This window comes from Lithobates pipiens, unplaced genomic scaffold (genome assembly GCF_037356315.1).
Source record: "Lithobates pipiens isolate NorthernLeopardFrog02 unplaced genomic scaffold, aLitPip1_a1.2 Scaffold_16, whole genome shotgun sequence".
Classification (NCBI taxonomy): domain Eukaryota; kingdom Metazoa; phylum Chordata; class Amphibia; order Anura; family Ranidae; genus Lithobates; species Lithobates pipiens.
Genome location: NW_027507748.1, coordinates 278,692,849 through 278,716,311, shown reverse-complemented (window position 1 = coordinate 278,716,311; position 23,463 = coordinate 278,692,849). Strand labels below are relative to the sequence as shown.

The 23,463-nt window shown below is 48.7% G+C and overlaps 1 protein-coding gene across 2 annotated transcripts in view; it reads right to left on the bottom strand.

Annotated features, from left to right (window-relative positions):
* CACNA1S (calcium voltage-gated channel subunit alpha1 S) overlaps positions 1-9,602 on the bottom strand; it is a 223,094-nt gene extending 213,492 nt beyond the window's left edge. Inside the window, exon 1 of one of the 2 annotated variants that reach the window (XM_077481482.1) lies at positions 9,327-9,602. The gene's annotated coding sequence lies outside the window, so the exon portion shown is untranslated. The remainder of the gene's footprint in view (positions 1-9,326) is intronic. The other variant, XM_077481483.1, reaches the window with a different exon arrangement.
* Positions 9,603-23,463: the final 13,861 nt, after the last annotated feature.

Here is a 23,463-nt window from a genome sequence, read left to right as displayed (position 1 = left end):
GTCGCCGCCGCCTTCCGTTCTTGTTCTTCTTCTTGTTCTTCTTCTTCTTCTCCTGGAGATGTTGACTCGACGAGCTCTCCGGCCGGAATGCCAGAGCCGCGCTGTGCGGTCACTTATATAGTGACAATGGGGCGGGGTCACATGGTATATGTCACATGGGTTGGTCACATGGTGACCCCGCCCCCTTACGATGTCATAGTCCCCATGTGACATCAACCCATGTGACCAACCCATGTGACATATACCATGTGACACCGCCCCATTGTCACTATATAAGTGGCAGCGGAGCGTGTCCCTGGCATTCCGGCCGGAGAGCTCGTCGAGTCAACATCTCCAGGAGAAGAAGAAGAAGAACAAGAAGAAGAACAAGAACGGAAGGCGGCGGCGACGGCGACGACAGAAGACCGGGCCACCGCCTGTAAAAGAGCTACAAGAAGGCGCGGTGGCCCGGCAGAAGAACCGAAGAGGGGGACAAGACCCCCGAAGTCGGGAGAAGAGGCCGGCGGCGGGGAGGAAGAAAGCCGGACTCCTCCGCTAGCAAAAGAGCTACACACACATAGCGGAGGAGTCCGGCGAGAAGACCCCCGAAGACGGAAGACCCCCGGAGCTGTGCAATAAAATACTTTTTCCATGTGTTGTGTTTTTTTTGTACTTTATTTCACAGGTGAATGGGTAGGGGTACATTGTACCCCATACTCATTCACATAGGGTGGGGGGCCGGTATCCGGGGGCCCCCTTCTTAAAGGGGGCTCCCGGATTCCGATAAGCCCCCCGCCCGCAGACCCCGACAACCAACGGCCAGGGTTGTCGGGAAGAGGCCCTTGTCCTCATCAACATGGGGACAAGGTGCTTTGGGGTGGGGGGGCCGCGCGGCCCCCCCTTCCCCAAGGCACCCCCCATGTTGAGGGCACGCGGCCTGGTACGGCTCAGGAGGGGGGGCGCGCTCGCTCGCCCCCCTTTCCTGGCCGGCCGGGTAGCGTGCTCGGACAAGGGTCTGGTGTGGACTTTGGGGGAACCCCCACGCCGATTTTTTTCGGCGTTGGGGTTCCCCTTTAAGCCCATTCCAGGCGGCGGAGCCCGCGACGTCTCCTTCGCGGGCCCCGCCTACCTGTACACGCGCTCGAAATGGGCGGACTTGGCTCCGCCTTACGTGGGCGAGTCCGTTCATTTCAAAAGTTGAGCGAACTGTTTGGCAAACAGTTCGCTGAAACAGTCCGCTCGTGTGTGGGCAAGTCCGCTCATGCAAATTTTGAGCGGACTGTTTGGCAAACTGTTTGCCGAACAAGGTTGGGCGAACAGTCCGCGCGTGTGTACGCGGCCTTAATGTACATGGAACGTTTTACAACCTCCTCTGAGCGATTTAAGTTGGCAGATAGTAAACGACGTTTAAAAATATCTGTTTTGCCATGTGTACATGCTGCGTTTAGCCGTGTTTGCGTTTGCAAATAGTCAAAAGTGAAAACGTGAGTTACCGAGTTTACACACGTTTACAAGCTGTTACAGGCATTTGGTGTTTCAAATGCCTCTGAACATCCATCCTGAATGCATTTTTTTACTTTCCAAAAAATGCTTCTAAACTCAAATAGATAACATAGAGGAGAGTTCAGGGGCAGCTGAAAAAAAATGCCCAACTGCTCCCAAACATCCATTTACCAGCAGCAGTGTACATGAAGCCTTACGAGGCAGAGTCAGAACAGCAATCTATAACTGCAGGCAGCAAAGTACCATGGGTGATGTACAGGCCCGGACTGGCCATAGAGCACACCGGGCATTTGCCCGGTGGGCCAGGCCCGCCGGGATCAACCTCGGGGCCGCAGTCCGATACTGATAAGTTGGCACTGATAAGGTGGCACTGATAAGGAGGCACTGATATGTAGCATTGATGGGCACTGACAGGCGACACTGATATGCAGCACTGATGGGCACTGACAGGTGGTACTGATGGGCACTGACCGGCACTGACAGGTGGCTTTGATGGACACTAATAGATGGTACTGATTGGGCAGGTACTGACAGGTGTTAATGCTGGGCCCTGACTGGCATTGTGATGGACACTGGTACTATGGTGGGCACTGATTTGCACTGTGGTGGGCACTGATTGGCACTTTATTGGGCACTGGCAGGGGGTTATGATGGGGCACTGACTGGGCACCAATTGGCAGCTGATAGGTACATTTGATGGGGGCTGTGCTGATAATCAATGTGCTGATTATCAGCACAGACCCCCCCCCCCCCTGACAGGGAGAGCTGCTGATCGGCTCTCCCTGTCAGCGTGAACCGAGGAATGCTGTTTACCGCCACTTCTTGGTTCTCACGATGATCAGCTGTGATTGGTCACAGCTGATCATGTGGTAAGAAGCCTCTGTCACGATCGCCACACAGCATACCCCTGCAGGCATGCGCCAGCATGTTATCCTGCTGGACATCATATGACGCCCAGTCAGGATACCAGAACCACTTCCCAGCCGTCAATCTGTTATAGGCCAGATGGGAAGTGGTTAATAATAGTCTATGGGAAAGATTTACGTACTAAAACTGGTGCATTCAAAATCTGGTGCAGCTGTGCATAACCAATGAGCTTCTATATTTTAGCCCTCGTTCACATTGGAGCGATTTGTCATGCGATTTGACAGGTCAAAATGCATGCCAAGTTGCAGCCAATTGCCGGCAATGGCAATTTTTCAATCTGTGCGACACCAACTTTGCGGATCTGCACCAATTTGAAAAAGCAGTTCCTGCACTACTTTTGGCGATTTTGTGTGCTACTTCAATTGACATCTGTGCATGAAGCCACACAGATGTCTTTTAAGTCGCACTGAAATGCAGCTTTGAAATCCTAAGATTAAAAAAGCTCAGATCAATGTGAACGAGGGCTTAGAGCCGGTTCACACAGGGGCAACACGACTTCCAGGACGACTTTGTGAGGCAACTTGGAGACCACTTGAACACAACTTAGACACGACCTGGGGCGACTTACAACACGACTTTAAGTCGCCCCAGGCCAGGCGACTTTTGCCGTGGCCAATCAGAGAATGAGCTCTCAAGGGGGAACTTCACTGCAAATTTATGAAAAAAATTTGGCGTGGGTTCCCCCTCCGAGAGCATACCAGGCCCTTAGGTCTGGTATGGATTCTAAGGGGAACCCCCTTTGCCAAAAAAACGGCGTGGGGGCCCCCCCCAGATCCATACCAGACCCTTATCCGAGCAACAAAATATTAAAGCAATGTATATAAAAAATGTTATCCTGCAAAAATATTTTTGATCTCCCATCCACCCTTTATGACCTACTAATGTGAGTGAAAATTTTAGAAATACCTTCATAAATCTAAGATGTTTGCCTTTTATCTATGCCTTGCAAACTTAATTATTTAGCATATAGCATATACAGTACCTATATAGAGGGAGCTGCATTCCATAGGTATAATAGCCTTGTTTAGCTATGTATAGGTCCCAGATATGATCTATTGGTCTATATCCAGTGTGTCAAAGCAACCGGCAGGTTATGTGTTCATCACAAGATTAATGGTATCACCAGTTCCTCGCCGTTATAGCACCCACATGCTGCATTGTGTAATCTGGGTGTTGATCAGTGCACCAGTGCCTCTCCTCCTCATCCTCCATTGTACACCACCCCCAAGCTATGCATAAATGAAAGGCCGGCTGTGTGGCCTCCTCAGCATTCTGGGAGAGTCCCAGCCATGGCTGCCGACTCCACGGAAACCCGTCAGGACACAGCCAGCCTTTGGTTTATTCATGGCGAGGGGGGGGGGGCATGCAATGGAGGATGGAGAGGAAAGAGAGACACTGGTGCGCTGATCAACACCCAGATTACACACAGGTGAGATAGGTCAGGTGACACATTGGACAGATACATGACAGGATTATGTGGTGAAAGACAGCCTCCAGTAAGCTTGAGAAGGCCTTTTTGATCAATTAATTTATTTACAATTAAACCTATGAAACGCAGCTCCCTCTATATAGATATTGTATATGAGCAAGAACATAGATACATGTACACACTTGTTGGAAATTTATTTCCTTCAGGTTATGCATGAAATCTAGGAGCTATACTCCCTTAGCAAAATCTATATGATTTAAACTATTATAATGGACACCTTAAAACTAGTGGAAAAGCTGTAGGAAATCCATTTTTAGATACTATATACACTGTATGTGCACCTGTGTCTCCCTCCACCCTTTACGCCTAATGAAGTGTGACCTCTTTAAGATAGAACTGGACTCCTTGTCCACTCCTTGCATGAGAAAACATCCTGGTAAGATGTTTTGTATTTCTGCTCTGGCCACTCAAACACTTCTTTTATCAAAGGTAGGACCTTTTGATATTTCGGATTCCTTTATATACAGGTTTTCTTTTCTAAAGGATGATGATGATATTATTAATATTCTGTAGTGATATGTGATGTATATATCCCCCTGAAGAAGATCGAATACAAAATGATGACTGAAATGCATTGAGGTTATCCTTAACAGTAGCATTCACAGACATACTGTTTGTGTATTGTTCAATGTCTATGTCATACTAGACATTCTATTATACAAAATTTTGTGTACACCAGAGCTCTTGATGTTGTCCCCCTTTTTTCATTTGTCCCCTTCCCCTCCCTTCCCTCCTTTCGTTATTGCTGTTTTTATTGATGATTTTTTAGATCAACTAAAAATAAACTAATATTTTTATACAAAACAAGTACATTTATTACTTGCAAGCTGTGTATAGGCCCTTGGGTGTACTTTGTTTTCTTTCATATATGCTATTGGGCTAGTAGCATTCTGTCCACAACCAGGGGAGGCAGGTTCCAATTTTTGTTCAACGTTTAGAATACTTTCCTGGAATTATATGTGTGAGTACATGATCTAAAACAAAATATCTTTCCACCATAAAATAACCATAAAACAATAGTACACCAAAGGCACTACTATAATAATAATAACATATTTGCCACGGAAAAAAAAGTAGTATAACATCTTTATAGGAATTTGTTTGATATTATACATAAAAAACAGAGGTTTAAAAAATAGTGCATCAGTGATAAATAAAGATGTAGGGAAATACCAAAGTCATACTGCCTGTAGGCATAGGTAACAATGCCACAATACTACAAAATGGAAATAGTGCCAAAATATCCAATAATACCATAACACAAATGAAATGTCCTTGTAAAATTCCACAATGAGACATAATCTACTGTAATCTACTTGCCAATAATAATTTTTCTTATAGTAGCACATGGTAGATAGGAACTTGAGCAAGGCTGTGAAAAAAAGGAAGGAAGGAAGGACAGCATCTGTGAAAACACCCCTTAGGCCTAGCTTAAAGGTGGAGGGAGCTGTACAATTTTCTTACTTATTACATTTCCTACATGGTACATTCTACATATATAAGATATAATGGAAGAAAATATAAGGAAATTAAACTTCATGTAAACTACACATTGGGTTGATTTTACTAAAACCAAATGAGCTACATGATTGGATGATGGAAGTCAGCAGAGCTATAGCTTCCCTTGAGTACAGTGGACATGCGTTCGCTGGCAACCGCCGGTATCAGATCATCCGTGCCGCCAAAAACAGACAGATGAGGATCCGGTGCAATGGATGACAGTCGGATTGAAACTTACACATGGCTATCCCCATAGAGGAGAGAAGGCTGTGTCCATGTCCGCTCTGTAAATCGGAGCTAACACTGACCTGTCATCCGCCTGCTCAGTGGGGATCAGCAGAGATATCCCCTTGCTGAGTAGGCGGATCTGCTGGATGGAGTCCGCCCCTTGTAAAAGCGGACTAATAATGAACTTCTCTTATTTGCTCCCTTTTGGTCTGTAAAATTTACAAATAATGGGGCAGCCTCAGGTTTAACCACTTGCTTACTGGGCACTTAAACCCCCCTCAGTCCCAGACCAATTTTCAGCTTTCAGCGCTGATGCACTTTGAATGACAATTGCGCGGGCATACAACACTGTACCCAAATGAAATTTTATTATTTTTTTCCCACAAATAGAGCTTTCTTTTGGTGGTATTTAATCACAGCTGGGAGTTTTATTTTTTGCTAAACAAACAAAAAAAGATGCAAAAAAAAAAAAAATCATGTTTAATAGTTTGTTATAAAATTTTGCAAACAGGTCATTTTTCTCCTTCATTGAAGTGCGCTGATGAGGCGGCACTGATAGGCTGCACTGGTGGGCACTGATAGGCTGCATTGGTGGGCACTGATAGGCTGCACTGGTGGGCACTGATAGGCATAGTTAAGGCGGCACTAATAGGCACAGATAAGGCGGCACCAATGGGCACAGATAAGGCGGCACTGATGGGCAAAGACGGGCACAGATAAGATGGCACGGATGGGTGGCACAGATGGGTGGCACAAATGGGTGGCACTAAGGGGCACTGATAGGTACCACTGATAGATGGGACTGCTGGGCACTGATAGGTGGCATTGATAGGTGGCTCTGATAGGTGGCACTGCTGGGCACTGATGGGCGGCACTGCTGGGCACTGATGGGCGGCACTGCTGGGCACGGATATGTGGCACTGGGGTGCAGCACCTTTGTTTAGGCAGACTGTGGGCACTGCTGGGTGGCACTGTGGGCACTGTTGGGTGGCACTATGGGCACTGCTGGGTGGCACTATGGGCACTGCTGGGTGGCACTGACAGGGGGGACACATTGTTTATTTAGGCAGGCAAAGCAGGGGGCTGTCAGCGCGAGGAGGAATAATAGCCGATTACCGGCTCCGTTATATCACATGATCAGCTGTCATTGGCTGACAGCTGATCACGTGATAAGGGGTCGGGATCGACCCCTTGCACGGATCGGTGATCAGGCGAGTCTCGTAGACTCGCCGATCACAGAGCGCGCCGCACGCGCCCCTCAGGGGGCGCGCAGGGCGCTCGTCCCTCAGGGGGCGCGCAGGGCGCTCGTGCACGGGACTACGTCTATTGACGTCGTCCCAGAAAAGGAGATCCGCGCTGTAGCCGTCATTTGGCTATAGCGCGTATCTCAAGTGGTTAAACAAGATACCATCGTCCCAATTAATGTATATAGAGAAAATGAGCATAAAGCTCAAACATATAGGAAAAGACTCTAGAAGAGAATTTCCTAAAGGTTTAGTGGGAACAGTAGGGACTATTGCGGTATCGTGTAATAATCAAATAATAATCATTAAAATTAAAATTCAATCACATTTTATTATGAATAACTACACACAGGTAGTAGAAAAACATATACACAAAAAAATCAAAACAAACAAGATATACTCAATCCATTAGGAGGACAGAATAAATACTAAGGGTGGTTGAAAAATTCCCAACAAGAAGGGATTTTTTGCATGAGTGTAGAATTGACGTATAAATCCGACCGGTTTCGTGGCACTAGAAAAGCCGCTTCCTCAGGGAACGTCACCTACAAATCTAATGTATACAAGAAAAATGATATTAAATAAAAATACAACCAGAAATAATCATAATAGAGACATAATAGTACATAAATAAAATTTTTGGTTGTATTTTTATTTATTCATTTATTCATTTTTCTTGTATACATTAGATTTGTAGGTGACGTTCCCTGATGTTTTTCTACTACCTGTGTGTAGTTATTCATAATAAAATGTGATTGAATTTTAATTTTAATGATTATTATTTGATTATTACACGATACCGCAATAGTCCCTACTTTTCCCACTAAACCTTTAGAAAATTCTCTTCTAGAGTCTTTTCCTATATGTTTGAGCTTTATGCTCATTTTTTCTATCTGTAAAATTTACAACTGAAAGCATTTTATTATATTTGTTGAATGAGTGTAAAAAAAGTAGCATTTCATCTAGCCATAAATCTTGTGAGCTGATAATTTCTTGTACTTTCTGCCTCTGAACTGTAATCAGTTAGCATTGTTGTCTGCTATCTCCATATCCTACAAAACACCTCCCCCTGTTATGGTTAAGGGAGGGGTTAAGTAGTCCTAACACTCTCTCTCTTCTAGGATGACAACCGTGCTCAGTATGGTTGACATTCTAGTACATAAAGTGAGTTAGTGGTACTGTTACAAAGTTAAAATAAAAAAAAAATGTGTGAAAAAAAGAAAATTAAAACCGCCACAACATCTAAGGCTACTTTCACACTGAGACCACAATGTGTTAGCTAGCTGCGATTTACTGTAATTTAAGTGGCGCTTTTAGTCCACTAGCGGGGCGCTTTCAACCCTCGCTAGCGACCGAAGACCGCCCACGCTCTTCAGAAGCGCTTCCCATTCATTCCAATAGGCAGGGGTGGTTTAGGAGCGCTCTATACAGTGCCAAAGATGCTGCTTGCAGGACTTTTTCTAATGTTATGCAAGCACACCCCCCCAGTGTGAAAGCACTCGGGCATTCACACTGGGGTGGCATGGGAGGTGGGTTTTTTTTGCGCTAAACCGCCTGAAAAAAACACCTTCAGTGTGAAAGTAGCTTTAGGATTGGCAAGCTGCAATACTGTGTACATATTTGTCATTGGATATAGATAAGCTTAAAAGCATGTATAATAAAAAAAAAACATGCAAACATAATGCCAAAGGAACAGAGCACCCTATACATACTGTTTTCTACACCTCTTATTAGTAACACATGGTAAGCCCATCAGCAATTTATGGAACGTATAAAGGCCAGATAACAAGCAGATTCCTAAATGAGAGCATTCATCATTGGGAAGACATGGGTAAAATGTAATCTCAGCACTTTTCTAAATAGCTGTATATGATCAGTCATTTAAAAAAAAATCGCATACACAGGTTAATGGCATTACTGATCTAAATCTGAAGCTTTTTAATCTTGTTATTTTGTGGTGTCATTAATGATACATAAAATCTTATCACAAGCATTTACTGACAACAGAAGGCTGTCATTAATTCTGCTACGTAAGCCAAAGCCCAATAATGGCCAGCTTTATTTTTAAAGGTGCTATGCTGTAAAAATAGCTTTTGCTTTTAGTACAGATATCCAGAAACACTTGTGCTCATCCCTATAGACACATTAGACAAGTATAATCTATGCGTGTGAATAGCTGAAATCTTCTAAACAAGCTTTAGAATATGTGACATACCAGGCATTCATTCTGCAGTTAAATCATTTACAAAAAAGTTTACTTTTTTGCCAAGCACCATTCAAAAACATAGCAAACACCAACAAAACCATGTGTGTGTATTTATGTATGTGCATATGTGTATATATATATATATATATATATATATATATATATATATATATATATATATATATATATATATATTCATAAATAATCACACACCTAAAAGGTGATCAGAAAACATTTTCCATGCATATACCTTTAAGTTTCTTCTCTTTCAAGAGACTGTCTCTCTCCTTGGGTTCCTTTATCTTTTCAATAACAGTCCATCCAGTTTCTAATCCTTTCTGTTCAACTTTCACCATTTAGACTTAGCCGCCTGTACAGTCATTAGGTACATTTTTCGTGTGTCGAAAACGAGCAGGGATATTTTCCAAATATGATATATTTTTTTTTTAGAAGGGGTAAAAATTGGATGTCATTTCTGCCTCTCTGCCCCAGAGTGCCTGCCTCTAAGGGTGTGGAATGAGATCAGTGCAGAGATAGACATGGGCTCATGATTAAATTTAGACCCAGTAACATATTCTACTTGCGACAGCTGCACAGCTCAAATTCTCACTGGATGGGGGTGGAGAGAGACCCTGTCCGAGTTACAACTTAACATGTGTGCTTTTATTAAGCCTTATCTTTCACGCATGTTAACTAGTGTTACATGCTTTGATTTGCGTGATTAACAGCTTTTGTTTGTCCTTTCTCCCTTTTGTGCAAGTATTTATTAAGAACGATGTTGAAAAAAAAAACGATTATTTTAAGATCCAAATCTTAACTGGATGACATTTGGCATTGGAAAGATTTGCATATCTCCGACGTAACATACACGCTACAATCAAATTGTGCTTTCTCTTTAGATCTACCAACAGCTGCTGTATGGAAAGCATGGGCCTGCCTGATTAGATTTACCTCAAATATGTAATATGAGGACTAATGCCGTGTACACACGATCGGAATTCTCCTCGGAAAAAGATCTGTTGGTTTTCCTGATGGAATTCCGATGGAATTCGACTCAAGCTGTCTTTCCTACACATGGTCACATCAAATTCCGATCGTTTATATCGTGGTGACGTACAACACGTACAACGGGACTAGAAAAAGGAAGTTCAATAGCGAGTAGCCAAAAACTTCTGTCTCGTAGTTGAATCTGAGCATGCATGATTTTTGGCGTTACGGAATTGCATACACACGATCGGAATTACCGATAGAAAGTTTATCCATCGGAAAAATTGAGAACATGCTATAAATTTTTGGCTGGCGGAAATTCGGACAGCTAAATTCCGATGGAGCATACACACAGTCGCATTTTCCGATGAAAAGCTCTCATCGGTCTTTTTCTGGCCGGAATTCAGATCGTGTGTACGCGGCATAAGGATGAGCTCCGGCATGTTCGCATACGCCACGTGCAGAGCCCGCCAGAAAGTCAGCGCAGCTCTGCGCTAATCACAGGCAGTGAGACATTGCCCCAATGCGCGGCTGCCGACTTCCTGGCAGGCTCTGCACATGGCGTATGCGAACACGCCAGATCTCATCCCTAATGAGAACCTACCTAATTTATCTGGTCAATCTGTATCTAAAAATGATTGTAGAGATTGTATAAACAGATTAAGCATATGCGGTGAGCCTAATGGTGGACATAAACACATTGATAAATGATCAAATTATTTTCTGACAGATCTCTTCTGATAGGTATAATCAATCTATAGTTGACAATGCATTCAATTGATATGCCACATGCAGGGTAGTGGATTTAGTTCAGTAGTTAAAGTGAAGGTCCACCCTAAAAATAAAAAAAAAATACATAAAAATGCTCCTAAAAATCTGAAAAAAATAAAAAATGTTTTACTTACCAGAAATGGCTGTTTCCTTTTTTCGGGTCGGCGTGTTGTCTGGTGTTGTGTCTTTAAAATTTTTGTTTGGTGGATGGTTAAGGGTATGTACCCCATAATCATTCACATGGGGGGGCGGGATCTGGGGGTCCCCTTGTTAAAGGGGGCTTCCAGATTCTGAATGAGCCCCCATCCACAGACCCTGTCAACATGGAAACAAGGTGTTTTGGGGGGGCAAAGCCCCCTTGCTCCAAAGCACACCCCCATGTTGAGGGCATGTGGTCTGGTATAGTTGCTCATCCCCTCCCTTTCCTGACCTGCCTGGCAGCATGCTCGAATAAGGGTCCAGTATTGATTTTGGGGGGGATCCCATGCCATTTTTTGTTTTTGGCATGGGGTTTCCCTAAAAATCCATATCAGACCCAAAGTGCCTGGTATGGATGGGGCCCCCATACATTTTTTTTGCAGATTTAAAAAAAAATATTTTTTATTGCAGGCAATTCTTGTCTTTACATTCAGCTGTCAGCGGGGAATCCCGCTGACAGGTGATGACTCATTCGTTGTTAAAGATGCAGTGGCCTGCTTCCCGGCCCGCTCCTTAACAACCAGCTATACACAGTATTGAAAAGGAAAGGTACTTTTTAATAACATTAAATTACAATATGACTTGCGTCACAATTGTATATGTTATATTATTGTTTTTTTTATTTGCTAATTTTTTCCGCACGAAAGTGGAGTTACCCTTTAAGGCAGTTCTCCGACATAGAGATGAGTTATAACACTGTATGCAGTAGTAGAGGTACAGAGTTCCTCTGAAAGTGTGGTCCCATGTCACTACACACTGTAACCTGATGTACAGTATGTTTGCTTTAGGAGGGATGCTGCTGGGCCTGTGCCCTCTCCACCAGTACGTACCTCTGTTACCTCACCCCCAGTAACAGAATGGAGTTGCTACTGGAAACTGATAGGGAGGGAGTCAGAACATTGACCCCCTTGCTACCAAAGAGCCCTTCACCTTTACCTGGTATCTTGCGACATCAACTGGTTGTATTTCAAAATAGTGCTTGGCTACCCATAGCAACTACACCGCTTCTCTTGCTTGACTGGCCGAGTAGACTTTTTGTAGCAGCTGAGCTTCATACCCCACATGTGCTTTACAGACTCTGGTTATTTTGATACGCCAGAACCAATATCCACCCCTTTGAATAACTTCAGACCATGTTTAGAACAGTTGATGCAACTTTACTTAAAAGATTCTTAGTACAGTCCAACATAAACAGTAATGTTATAATATACCTTACTACCTCTAACTGGCTGCCAAGGTGTACCTCAGAAAGGTAGTAGTCCATTTTGGCATTCTCCAGCTCTTAGCTGATCTCCGGAACTCTGGTGCCTCCAATGGACTGCAAGGCGCAGCAAGTCCTTTCCACTGTGGCCCATCCGAACCAGGGAGAAGGAGACCCGGCAAGGACCCCCAAACCCAGCTTTCCCCCTTGATATTTTTGGTAAGTAGGCTGAATCCAACAAGCCCAGTAACTGTAACACACACATTAACGCTATCCTCCCTCAGCCTGGGCCAGCCACTAACTAACTAATACATCTGTAGGCAACCTGCCTACATGCATACTGTGCTCACAGAACATTATGCACACTGTACTATATGCTGTTGTGGAGGAAGGCCCTGAGACATGACTATTGTATAAAAGATGTACTCTACTTACTCTCTACTGCCAGACCCACCCATCCAGCCTCTAAATATACATACCTCTTTACCCAATAACTGAGACCACACCAAGCTGGAGTAAATATCGGCCATAGCAGCCATTATATTAACACTCAAATAAAATTAACATTAACTGTATAAACACCTGTTCAGTTAAATACTCACGTTGGTCTTTGCAGGAAAAAAAAACCCCAATCTTGCCACACTCCACTAGGCCTCCAGCTGACATGCTAGCTCAGAGACAACAAACCACTTACAGCAGTGCTCCCGTTAACCAAATTCCAGCTAAACCACCGTTAGCTGGAATACCACCAACCAGACCCATACCACCGATGGGTCCCAAACTCTTCCACATCCGGGGTTTCTTCCTTCACCCGCAAAGACCAACACCCCGCCTCTGCCACGACATCCACTGCTCTGTAGAATACAAATCACATAGGTTAACACAAAACCAATACTTACCATAATCATAGAGGGAAGCTCGCTCCTCCTGCCGACTGAGCTGGGGAGGGGCTCACACTCTCCTAACTAAAACCTGCGCTCCTCCCCCATCTCTCTGTGTCCAATCCCCATTCCTTTAACAAATTATCTTTGCAGATGCCCCACTTTTTAACCCTGTCATGCCAGCCCTTCATCAATTTATTTTATTTTCTTTACTCCAGGCTTCTCTTGACTATTGTATAAAAGATGTCCTCTGCTTACTCTCTGCTGCCAGACCCACCCCAGCACCGCAGTGCCCCCGTTAACCAAATTCCAGCTAAACCATAATTAGCTGGAATACCACCAACGGGACCCATACCACCGATGGGTCTCGAACTCTTCCACATGCAGGGTTTCTTTCTTTACCCGAAAAGGCCACCACCCCACCACAGCACACACCAGGAGAAAATCTTACCCTTGTGTGCCCTGCCACACCCTCAACACTCTCTGGATCCCATCCTGTAAACCCAAGGCCCACAGGTCGATCCCCACATCGTTGAGGTGTACTCCATCTTCCCGCAGATACCACCATGTATCCACTTCCAGCTCCAGGTGTCTAATTGCCAACCCCCCATTCCTAACCACAAATCTACTGACCTCCCTGTTCACCTTCTTCCTGGCCCTGTTAATCTTCTCCACTGAGCTAGCCAACCTCCAAGTGGTCCGCGATACAATGTCGGACCACACTCTCAGCATTTTTGGAAAGGCCATATGTAGTCGCCAGAAGTCGAACTTGATATCATGCACCAAGTCGAACATTGACCTGCTCCCCAAGTCATTACTGCCCATGTGCAACACTAATACATCAGGCAGCCTATCCAGATGCGCAAATATGTGCACTTCTGGAACTGTCCTCCCCCAAAGCATCCCAGTCACCCCCAAACACCTAATACAGGCTTGCTGTCTAGAAATTCCCAATTGCCCCCCATCGTGCAGTACAACTCCCCTCCTGGCCCTCCAAAAAACATAGGAATGGCCTACTATCTAGAAGAAAGAAAAAACACCCCCATCACAGTAAATATTCCCTAAACATGATATATCCATGCACCACATATCCCACCTAACCTTTACCCTGTTTAAACAGGTAACAAGTGGGGGCGAACATATGATTTGAACCTCAGCGATTCCCATTTCCCAATTCATTTTACTGCAGCTTCATCTGACCCCCACCTAACCGCCTCAGTAGCTGTCCCTATGCGAAACGAATGAGAAGAAAATGTTTGATCCCCCAAACCCAATGCCTCCAAACATTTACGAAAAACTGCAATGAATTGAAAACGTGACAAGGAATTACCATCCTGGTGCACCAGTAAAGACCCCTCTATCTCCGGGCGTATCTCTAAGAACCCCCTTACCAATTCCACTGGGCACAATGGCAAACCGGGCAGTGAAAAAACCTGCACTGTCCTTCCACTGGTCCTCTGGTCTGTTTTAGATCTGCGCACCAATATGGACAACCTATCCAAGCCACAGCTGACCTCTGCTACACCTATGCCCCCTTTTGACTTCTTCGAATAGCTAACTAACTCACTAATCCTAAAAGCATCGAAGAATGCCAATGCAAACACCGCTTTGAATAGCACCACCTCATACTGTGATGAACACGTCATCCCTAACTGGGCCACTATCCTCCCCAACAGCTCAAAACAAACCGGGCACCTAGAGTCCTTGCACGACTTAGAACTCCGATAACCCTTCATTGCTTGTTGCACCCAGAAATCCTTAGTGAAGTCTGGTAGTTCCCGAAATTTGAACCCAAATGCAAATGCTGCTAATTTCTTCTCCAAACCTGACACCGACACACCAACTTCTAAATTTTGTGAAACAAAATAAAGAACCAGCAACCTCAGCTCCTGCTCTTCCTGTCCCTCCGTAACCTGCTGCACTAGGGACCCCCATTCACGCCATTCCCTGTTGTATGCTGACCACGTCGCAGCGTTCACCGACTGCCTGATCCATCTGGATACTCGTCCAAGGTAATCTTCCACAGCCACTCGGGACAAGGGACCCTGCAACCTGTCCCACTAAAAGCGAGACAACGCATCAGCAATGAAATTTTTCACTCCCAGGAGATGGACAGCGTAAATGAATATATTCAGCTGTAGACATCTCAAAACAAGGTGTCTGAGCAACCTAACCACCGGCGGAGATGCCGCTGACACCTTGTTAATTACTTGTACCACCCTGAGGATGTCCCCATGAAATCTCACTTTCAAGTTTCTAAAGGATTCCCCCCATAGCTCCACCACCAGAAACACTGGAAACAATTCCAGCAGCCAGTGCCCCACACTCCACTTACCTGGAAAAAAGGCTCCGTAACCCCTCAAACCAGCCACATCTGTGTACAGTTCAAAATCAAAGTTGCTACCGTATATACTCGAGTATAGGCCGACCCGAATATAAGCCGAGGCCCCCAATTTACCCCCAAAAAAACTGGCAAACTTATTGACTCGTGTATAAGCCGAGGGTGAGACATGCCTGTCCATCCCTGTGTGTGTGTCCGTCCATCCCTGTGTGTCCGTCCATCCCTGTGTGTCCGTCCATCCCTGTGTGTCCGTCCATCCATCCCTGTGTGTGTGTGTGTCCATCCATCCATCCATCCCTGTGTGTGTGTGTCTCCATCCATCCATCCATCCATCCCTGTGTGTGTGTGTCTCCATCCATCCATCCATCCATCCCTGTGTGTGTGTGTCTCCATCCATCCATCCATCCCTGTGTGTGTGTGTATCCATCCATCCATCCATCCCTGTGTGTGTGTGTGTCTCCATCCATCCATCCATCCGTGTGTGTGTGTCTCCATCCGTGTGTGTGTGTGTGTGTGTGTGTGTGTGTGTGTGTGTGTGTGTGTGTGTGTGTGTGTGTGTGTGTGTGTGTCCAGCCTACCTTTGTCCCGAGCCTTTGTCCCGAGCCTCCGTCCCGTGTCGTGCCTTGCCTTCGTCCCGTCCCGTCCCGTCCCGTCCTGTCCCGTGCCGTGCGTTGCCTTGCCTCCGTCCCGTGCCCTCTTCGTCGGCGGCCATTGTAAAATTCAAAAGCCGCGCCTCCTCCTTCGCCTGTGATAGGCGGAACACTGAATTTCCCAGCAGCCTGTGTTCCGCCTATCACGGACGTCGTATCATCCTCGTCCGTAGTACGAGGATGAGCGGATGCCCGTGATAGGCGGAACACAGGCTGCTGGGAAATTCAGTGTTCCGCCTATCACAGGCGAAGGCGGAGCCGGAGGCGCGGCTTTTGAATCAGAATGGCCGCTGTCTGTCTGCTCGACACGCTGATCGAGCGGGCAGACAGCGATGACTCGAGTATAAGCCGAGGGGGGCACTTTCAGCCTCAAAAAAGAGGCTGAAAATCTCGGCTTATACTCGAGTATATACGGTAACTGGCCCTGCCATCCACAGCACCCTGTGAAATTAGCCAGTAACGTGTGCCACACCATCAAATCCTTCCTATATGCCTGCACCAAGCGCATATAGTGCTTAGGGGACGTCACCCCCGCTGTACTTGCCGACAGCTGTCTGCAAAATACCCTTCCCATCGGTAGAATGCAAAGTTCAACTTACCCAGTAAAGACTGCAGAGTCCGCAGTTGCACCTTGCATAATCCCATGATCCCCAAAATTTCCGCCTGCAACACTTTCAGCTTATCCTCCAGAAGCCTGCACTCCATCTCCTTAGAGTCCAGGACAATGCCCAGAAAACTCAACACTGTAGTTGGATCCTCTGTCTTTTCCAGGGCCAGGGGGATGCCGAACTTGGCGGCAACATGATCCAGCATAGCCAACAATACCACACAGACTTCCGACGTGGGCTGGGCCCACGCAAAGGAAGTCATCCAGATAATGTATGATCGAATTCACTCCCGAGACGTCATGCACCACCCATTCCATGAATTAACTAAACTGCTCAAATAAAGTGCAGGATATAGAGCACCCCATGGGCAGGCAGCGATCCACATAGAACTCCTCCTGCCACTGACATCCTAACAAATGAAAGCTATCCGGATGGACCAGGAGCAAATGGAAAGCCAACTCTATGTCGGCTTTTGCCATCTGAGCCCCCTGCCCATAGTTCCGAACCCAAAACACAGCTGCATCAAAGGACGTATATCTCTGGATCGATGGCGTCGTTCACCGAACCCCCTTTTGGAAACGATAAATGGTGGATCAACCTAAACTTGTTAGGCTCCTTCTTGGGTACTAACCCCAAGGGTGACACTACCAAATCTGGGAGCAGTAAGGAAGGAAAAGAGCCACTCATGTGGCCCAGCACCACTTCCTTCCGTAGTTTCTCCGAAACTACGTCCGCATGTTGTAAGGCTGACCGCAAGTTACATGACAACGGGGGAGTATCGACCAGCTTCGCAGGAATCCTGAACCCCTCCCTAAACCCCAGGGCCAGCAATTGCGCTGCCCCCCTATCCGGGTACCTATCTAGGAAAGGCTGCATCCTTTACACTTTCACCGGCGTTGTCCCCTTTACTGACAGACTCACCTGCGCGACTTTTTCCTTGCTTGAAGCAACATGACGCAGAGTGCGCACCTCCACAACCAGAGCACTCGTGTTTGTATTTGCAGGACCCCCAAACCTGCAGGAACTCTCATTAAATTGCCAACATACCCCTCTCTTTTTTGTGGCTGATTGTCCGGGGTTGGATGAGCCACAGGCCCCCCTGGAAAAAACGGACTTGTCGTTCTCACAGAAGTCATCAGGCGCATCCATAAGCTGATGTCCTTGTGGTCCCACCGTAATGATGGGCGTATCGCCCTCCTCTGCCTAAATTGCTCATCGTACCGCAACCACACGGTTCCCCTGTACACTCTGTATGCCTCTCCCGGCGTCCAAATAACAGAACAGTGCCAAGCAGTGTTCTGGGTTCGTCTCGATGACACTTGCCATTATGGTGAAGGCCTGCAACAAATTCGGGAAGGTCCTCGGTATGAGCCTATATCTCCTTTTTTCATCATCCTCCTTCTTGTGATCCTCAGGCTTAACCCTATCCAGATTACAATTTTCCAGCGCCAACAGCACAAAAATCTCCACGCACTCACCTTTCCAGATTTTTTCCTGCACTTCCGGTGTAAGGTGTGCTCCAAGTGACCCTCCGAAACATACATAAACTGCGAACTTTGCCGCGTCAGCCAGCCTGACCAGATCCTGCTTTTTGGAAGCCTCTCCTCCTGCATCTCCTGCCGCCTTGGGTACCGTGTCCTGACCCGCCGAAACCGCGACCTCCTTCGCGGGTACTGCCGGCACTGTGGGGGTGTGGGGGCGACCCCCGCCCCTGTAGTCCACGTGCTGGTTGTCCCAACCCGGGAACACCCATGCCGCTGTTGGTGAGGCAAGGCCGCCCGGCCCTGGCTCAAACTTGTGCACTTACTATTTTAGACCCGCTAGGAAGCCCTGTAACCCTGTGGCGCGGTCTGTGACCATCGCGGCCGGAGGGGGGACCCAGTCAGGGCCGACCGCTCCGCTAAGGGCTGACTACCCAAGCTAACCCCTCCTCCCACATCAGTAATCCCAACTTGCAAAGAGAAAACCGACTTACCAGGCTGCCTGGAAGGGATCCCCCAGCCAACTGCCCCGCCTCCCTCGCCGCCAGCCGTTCTCGTTGCCCCTCGTCCTCCTACTGCAACAAGTCACCCTCGGTCAACCATGAATTTCCTCCTCGCCCACCGACGGCCCCAAGCTGGATGCGTCACTGTACGCTCTCGGCTCCTCCTCCGTGCACCGGATCTGCCCACAGATTTCGTAGTAGCTTTTCTCAGGCCTGCATCCTCTGTCCCATGGCGCCGTCCTGGGTCTCTTGACTCCTTCATCCTTTGTCCCTCCATCTGGATCAGGCAACCGGCTGAAGCTCGGGAAATCCCCGTGGCCGTTGCTGCGGGTGTCCCCCACTGAAGCCCTGCCCCTGCTGCAGGAAAGTCAGGGGTAGGGCCCGCTCTCTCTTTCTCCCTCTTCGTGGTAGGCCTGGTGGCCGCCCTGGAGCTGCTGGAGCTCCCACCTGCCAATCCCCAGTTCTTCACTGTACCCCCCACCGTGAGCGCCGCCGTGTGCTTCGCGGGGGGCCTGGACGGAGCCCGGATGGGTCTCCCATGCTGCCTCTGTGCCCTGGGGGGAAAGGTGGGGGATCTGGGGAGAAGCGAGCTGGCGGCTGGGACCACTGAGCTGATGCAGACTCCAGTCCCGACGTTCTGGTCGCTGTGGACTCTGCACCTAGGACCTCTGTGAGTCGCTCCTCCAGCCATCCACTGCCCCTGGATGCCACCTCGGCCTTCAGCCTGGAAAACAGCTCCTCCATGGCGGCCATGCTGCTGGTAAGCTCGCTCCTCTTGCCGACTGAGCTGGGGAGGGATTCACACACTCCTAACTTAAACCTCTACTCCTCCCCCATCTCTCTGTGTCCAATCCCCATTCCTTTAACAAATCATCCTTGCAGATGCCCCCCTTTTTAACCCTGTCATGCCAGCCCTTCTTCAATTTCTTTTGTTTTCTTTACTCTGGGCTTCTCTTGATGCCACATTATAAGGGACATTGGGGGTATCCCCAAAGGAAGGGCCTGGTGTCCATGGGCGTCCGCAGAACTTTTTCCGGGGGGGGGGGCATCATTTTAAGGCCACTCATGCTCCGCCCCTTTTCGACAATCTCATGAAAATCTTTCCACTGGTAATACATATGTGTTATATAACAGATAATTCATCTTCACTTTGTATTGGAAGTTACTCTGGCAGCTGTGTTCCATGCCCATATAGCCTAGAGAATGTACATCTTTTTTACATAGGCTGTTTTCATCAAGATAAAAATATGGCAAAAACAGATGTATTGCAATGTAAAAAGATGTACATTCTCTAGGCTATATGGGCATGGTACGCAGCCACCTGAGTAACCTTGCGGACGCCCATGCTTTAAAAAAACAGCCCTGGAAAAAATGTCATGCCAGCCTCGCAGCATTATTGTACCAGCCCAACAGCATAACGTCATTATTTTCTTGTTCATGAAAGGGAAAACCATACATTTTACCAGTTAATAGTGGTAAGTGATCAATCATCAAGGAGGACCCCAGGAACTCAGAACGTGGGGAGGGACCACCTTCTGCAGAAAGAATACTCGAAGGTAAGGAGGAAACCCTTTAAATCAGTGCCCCTTACATTATCGTATTCACTCCCCCCTTACATCAGTGACCCCCCCTCCCCGACTGGCCTGGCGGTGCTTTCACTGACCTCCTCTCAGGTGCACTGTGCAGGGCTCAGTCAGTCGGCTCCAGCTTGGTGGGTCTGGTTTTATCCTATGGTCTCCTGTCCACAGTCCACACAAGTCTGACTTTTGCCATGACCCCCATCCCAGCGGTGCTCCCACTTTTGACTCCTCTCCAGACTACCTCAGAGACTGCAGACATGCTACAGGAGATGGACAGAGACTGCAGACTTGATGCAAGAGTTCAATGCAGCCTCACCAGTGCCCATCAAATGCAGCCTCACTGTGCCCACCAAATGCAGCCTCACTGTGCCCACCAAATTCAGCCTCACTGCGCCCACCAAATGCAGCCTCACTGTGTCCATCAAATGCAGCCTCACTGTGTCCATCAAATGCAGCTTTACTGTGCCCATCATTGCAGCCCCTCCTGTGCCCCATGTCCCAGTCTGCAGTCCCTGTCTGTGGGAAGGTGTGTTGTTGATGCTCGGTACAGTACCTTGCATGCCAGCAGGATATCCATGATGGGCAGCAGCAGACAGGGTCTGTTCTCGTTTTGGATGGGGACGGTGCTCCTTCCAGAGGATCTGTCTGCTGTGAGATGGAGTGGTCCCTGGCCACCTGCACCTTCAGCCATCCTCATTTTCCGGCCCCAGTTAGCCTATCCTCTGGTCTTGGGGAAGTGGAGAGCACTGGGTGGAAATTGGAGAGTACAGGGGTGGGGAGTGGAGAGTACTGGGGGGAGCCAAAAAGAACAGAGGGGGAGAGCACTGGGGGGGGGGGGCTGGAGAGCACCAGGGGGCAGAAAGAACAGGGGTGGGCAGAATGGGGGGCTGGAGAGCACTGGGTTGGGGGCTGGAGAGTGATGGGGAGAGCTGAAGAGCACTGGGGGGAAGCACTGGGTGGAGTGGAAAGAAGAGGGGGGAGAAAGAACAGGGGGAGAGCACTGGAGGGGGTGGAGAGCACTGGGGGGGAGAACAGGGGGGAGAGCATGGAGAGGAGAGGACTGGGGGGAGCGGAGAGTGCTGTGGGGGTGGGACGGGGGGAGCACTGGGGGGAGTGGAGAGCACTGGGCAGGGGGGAACAGGGGGGAGAGCACTGGGGGGGGCAGGGGGGGGAGCACTGGGATGGTGGCTAGAGAAGGATGGGGAGAGCTGGAAAGTTGGGGGAGCAGTGAGAACAGGGGAGGAGAAAACTGTGAGGGGGCAGGAGAGTGTGGTGGAGGAGAGAGGGGGGAGGCAGGATAGTGTGGTAGTGGAGGAGAGCACTGGGGGGGGGCGGAGAGTGTGGTGGTGGAAGAGAGCACTAGGGGGGGCAGGAGAGTGTGGTGGTGGAGTAGAGCACTGGGGGGGGCTGGAGAGTGTGGTGGTGGAGGAGAGCACTGGGGGGGGGGGGCAGAAGAGTGTGGTGGTGGAGGAGAGCACTGGGGGGGGCAGGAGAGTGTGGTGGTGGAGGAGAGCACTGGAGGGGCAGGAGAGTGTGGTGGTGGGGAGCACTGGGGGGCAGGAGAGTGTGGTGGTGGAGGAGAGCACTGGGGGGGGGGGGCAGGAGAGTGTGGTGGTGGAGGAGAGCACTAGGGGGGCAGGAGAGTGTGGTGGTGGAGGAGAGCACTGGGGGGGGGGCAGGAGAGTGTGGTGGTGGAGGAGAGCACTGGGGGGGGCAGGAGAGTGTGGTGGTGGAGGAGAGCACTGGGGGGGCAGGAGAGTGTGGTGGTGGGGAGCACTGGGGGGGCAGGAGAGTGTGGTGGTGGAGGAGAGCACTGGGGGGGCAGGAGAGTGTGGTGGTGGAGGAGAGCACTGGGGGGGGGGCAGGAGAGTGTGGTGGTGGAGGAGAGCGCTGGGGGGGCAGGAGATTGTGGTGGTGGAGGAGAGCACTGGGGGGGGGGCAGGAGAGTGTGGTGGTGGAGGAGAGTACTGGGGGGGCAGGAGAGTGTGGTGGTGGAGGAGAGCACTAGGGGGGGGCAAGAGAGTGTGGTGGTGGAGGAGAGCACTGGGGGGGGCAGGAGAGTGTGGTGGTGGAGGAGAGCACTGGGGGGGCAGGAGAGTGTGGTGGTGGAGGAGAGCACTGGGGGGGCAGGAGAGTGTGGTGGTGGAGGAGAGTACTGGGGGGCAGGAGAGTGTGGTGGTGGAGGAGAGTACTGGGGGGGGGGGCAGGAGAGTGTGGTGGTGGAGGAGAGCACTGGGAGGGGGCAGGAGAGTGTGGTGGTGGAGGAGAGTACTGGGGGGGCAGGAGAGTGTGGTGGTGGAGGAGAGTACTGGGGGGGCAGGAGAGTGGGGGGGGCAGGAGAGTGTGGTGGTGGAGGAGAGCACTGGGGGGGGGCAGGGAGCACAAGGTGAACTAGGGACAGTAAAATAAGTTGGATACCCCCCCGATCCTCCTATCCAGGCACTGTGGCACATAGGGCGGGCTGTACCTGCCGCATATCCTTCTCTTGATCATAGTGCTGGATGGCTCTGTGTATACTGTGGCCGCTCTGTAACATGGCCCCGCCCCCCCAGACCGGCTCATGTGATAGGCGGAACGTTGATTCTCTTTACTATCACACGAGCCGGTCTGAGGGGGCGGGGCCATGTTACAGAGCGGCCGCAGTAAACAGAGCCATCCAGCGCTCTGATCCATAGGAATCGGAGAGGGCGGAGGATGCAGCCGCCAGCGGACAAAAAAATGAAAAATAAAAAAGTGAAAAAAATGCAGCATGGCAGCGGCTATGGCAGACACCTTGGGGATTCCAGGGGGGGGCACTTGACCCCCCTTGCCCCCTGCTGCGGACGCCCATGCTGGTGTCCAGGATGCATTTGTGTCATACCCCTGCACCGATGTCACATTGGAATCAGTGGCTGTGTTTGTGCAGCTACTATGTCCCAATTGACAGCAATGGAACTGCCTGCATACATGGAACACCTGTGCAACCCTGTGTGGGTAAACGTGACTCTGCATAGAGCATGCGGTTATGCATGCCCCATGTGAATGAGGCCTTGCAGAATGTCATGCAGGGAGCAAAATTCTATGTCTCTTAGTTTTTTTTAATGGTGAGGGGTAGTACTTGGGTAGTGTTAAAGTGGTGCTAAAATGTACATGATATTTTATTGATTGGTTTTACAGAGGAAGTAAAACTCTTTTTTTTCTTTGTCT